This window comes from Nicotiana attenuata, unplaced genomic scaffold (assembly GCF_001879085.1).
Source record: "Nicotiana attenuata strain UT unplaced genomic scaffold, NIATTr2, whole genome shotgun sequence".
NCBI lineage: Eukaryota > Viridiplantae > Streptophyta > Magnoliopsida > Solanales > Solanaceae > Nicotiana > Nicotiana attenuata.
In genome coordinates, this window is record NW_017674041.1 from 3744 (window position 1) to 7486 (window position 3743).

A 3743-nucleotide genomic window follows, 5' to 3' on the forward strand; every position below is an offset into this window, starting at 1 on the left:
AATGAACTTAAACTTAAGTAGAAATATATAATAAGATAAAAAATTGAAACCATTTTTGTTTCTTTCAAATTGCAATTGAGGTGAAATAAAATAAAATTCTATAAAAATTAAGCTTTACTTGAATAAATAACAAAATACTAAATAACTCGAAGACGCGACGGGTTAAAAATTGCGTGCTTGCTGTGAGCACCTAATTTTTGACTATATTTGAGTTTTTCATCACTTATATNATATATATATATATATATATATATATATATTGCATTTGCAAAAGGAGAAAATATACAAAAAAATATATCTTCTTTTAATTTTGGTCAAAATTAGTAAGTTAGTACAAGAAGTGATAACTTTCCTATTCTAGCTTTTGTCATTTTTTCCTCTCAAATACAATCAAGTGGCCATCCAATCCATTTCTTAGTTTTTGGCACACATTCTAACAGGTTATACAAAATAAATATTTCCCTTTTGTTTTACTTTTCCACCAACGAATAGTAGTTTGACATATCATCTTTGCTATATGGTCTCACAATCTCACTTCTATTCCTTTCACTCAATACATGGAATCAGCAATTTCAATTTCCACAAAAAGTGGTGCATTCGTCCGTCACTCATGTGACATTAAATAAACTTGTCCTCCAAGAATTTAAACTCTTATCCCATCACAAATAATACCTACCCTATATAATCTCTAGTGGAGAGCCCTAAAGCCTTAGAGAAAAAGCTGCGCAGCAATCTGTTACACCCATGGTTTCGTACGTGGAAGTAAGTAAATTGATATAAGCTCGGAAATGAGATGTTACATCCCGCATTTTCGTACGTTACGTAAATTCGGGAATGAGATTATTTGAAAGTTATAAGTATTATGATATTTCAAAATAAGTGATAAGTAAATTTGTGAAGGTGAAAGGGTAAGCAAATGGAAGAAAATGAGTTCCGTCAAAGTTTGGCAATTTGGGGATAAAATACGTCCAAGCTATAATACCCAATATATATGTCACGGCCCCGGTTCGCCCTCCGTGAACCATCGTGACGGCACCTAGTCGCTACGACTAGGTAAGCCTAAATTGCGGAAAAGAAACCAAAATTTGCGGAAGTAAACAATTTAAAACCAGAACAAAGGAATAGACAGCGTTTAAATGTGCCGCTCGGCATACACCATATTAAATTCTCAAAACCAACACATAAATCCAAGATCCGAAAACCCATGAGTCACAAGCTAAGAAGTACTACATAGCTCTAACTCCAGAATGTCTAACAATAACTGAAAATACAGAAGGGCTAATACTAAACAACAAGAATAGAAAGAGACTCCTCGGTCTGCGGACGCGGCAGATATACCTCGAAGTCGCTATAGCAGTCGCTTCACCTCAGGGGTGGTAGGACTGAGTCGAAGTACCTGGATCTGCACATGAAAAACATGCGCAGGAAGGGCATGAGTACACCACAGCGGTACTCAGTAAGTGCCAAGCCTAACCTCGGTTGGGCAGTGACGAGGAAAGTCAGGGCCCTATTGAGGTTAAATAAGATATAAGGTTTAACAGTGCGAAATAAGCAGTGTAAATAAGTAACACAGGCTATGAAGGTCAGCAACAACTATTACAGAGGCAAGTAAAACACAGAAAGAGAATACAACTCAGCTCCAAGATAACAACCGGGGATCTCCCAGGATACCGTCCTGTAGCCCCCAAATATAAATATCATATCCAGTGGATCTCCCAGGTGCAGTCCCGTAGTCCAACTTGTAAATGCGCGGGAATCTACTGGGTTCAATCCCGTAGTTCCAATGTAAAAGTGCAGGGGGATCTCCCGGAATGCAATTCCGTAGTCCCAAAATAAACATACAGGGGAGCTCCCGGGATACCGTCCCGTAGTCCCAAAGTAAATACACAGCAGCAACAAGAACTCAATTCAATCAATTTCATATCAAGGTGAAGCAGGTAATCCTAACCTAGCATGTTTCACATATTACAAATAAGACAGTTAAGGCAAATAGAGCAATTTAATCAAGTAGACATGCTTCTCTAGGCTAACAGCAGGCTAAATTTCCAAACAGTGTAAGCAAGAAAAGGAAGAACACAATTCAAGGCTATTTTTAATGAAAAACCGGATTTTCAACAATTAGCACAAGTACGCGCTCGTCACCTCACGTACAAGGCATTTCAATTATCACAATATCAATCCTATGGGGAAAGGTCCCCCACACAAGGTTAGACAAGCCACTTACCTCGAACCGGCTCAAATGTCAACCCGAAACCACGTTCTTGCCACGAGTATCCGACTCGAAATGGCCCAAATCTATTCAATTAAACTTCACAATGTAAATAACACTTCAAGTAACTGATTCTACAATTAAATTCTAAGCTAATACGCGAAATTAGGTAAAATGACCAAAACGCCCCTCGGGCCCACGTCTCGGAATCGGGTAAAATTTATATTTTCAGAAACCTCGTACTCTCACGAGTACAACCATACCAAAATTATCCAAATCCGATATCAAATACCCAATCAAAACTCAATTTCTTGGTCTAAGAACTTTTCCCCAATTTTCATACAATTTCCGAAATTAAAGGATGGATTCATGTTTAGATTAATGGGTTACAAGCAAAATGACTTAGGAATCGTTACCCAATCGATATCTCTGAAAATCCCTCAAATTCTTGCTCAAATCCGAGCTCCCAAGCTTAAGTTTCCTCAAAAATGGCTAAACTCTCGTTTTTGAAATTTTTATATTCTGCCCAGCTTTTCCCTTAATCGCGATCGCGGAAGGCCAGTCGCGATCGCGAAGAACCAAAATTCACGCGCCTCAGATTACTCTATGCGAACGCGGAACCCGTCCGCGAACACGATGCCTAGCTCCCTCAGACTTACGCGATCGCAGTTGGCTTCACGCGACAACGTAGAAAAACACTTAGCAACCACTGCCGCCTTATTTCTTCTACGCGAACGCGGCCTAGCCCACGCGTTCGCGATTCAACACTGCCCCAAAGCTACGCGCTCGCATTCCTATCCATGCGAACGCGAAGAGCAAAATTCCCTCAGCCTCGCCTAAGCCTTCGCGATCGCGATACTCTCCACGCGATCGTGATGAAGAAAAACCTGCAACACATACCAGCAAAAATCTGATGCCTTTCCAAGTCCAAAAATGGTCCGTTGAGCATTCGAAACACACCCGAGGCCCCCGGGACCTCAACCAAACCTGCCAACCAATCCTAAAACAGCATTCAAACTTGTTCCAACCTTCGGAACGCTCAAAACAACATCAAAACACCTATTTTTCATCGGATTCAAGCTTAGGAATTCCAAAAACTCTAAAAACACGCTTTCGATCAAAAAATCTATCAAACCTCGTTCGAATGACCTGTAATTTTGCACACACGACACATTCAACACTACGGAGCTACTCCAACTTCCGAAATTCCATTCCAACCCTCGGATCAAAATCTCTCTATCGAACCAGAAACTTTAAAAATTCGACTTTCGGCATTTCAAGCCTAATTTAGCTACAGACCTCGAAAACACAATCCGAACACGCTCCCAACCACGAAAGCACCCCACGAAGCTAACGGAACCATCGAATTTCTATTCCGAGGCCGTCTTCACACTGTTTCAACTACGGTCAACTTTCCAACACTTAAGCTCTCATTTAGGGACTAAGTGTCCCAAAACTCTCCGAACCATAAAACCGAACATCCCGGCAAATCAAAATAGCAGAAATAAACATGGGGAAAGTAGTTAATAGGGGG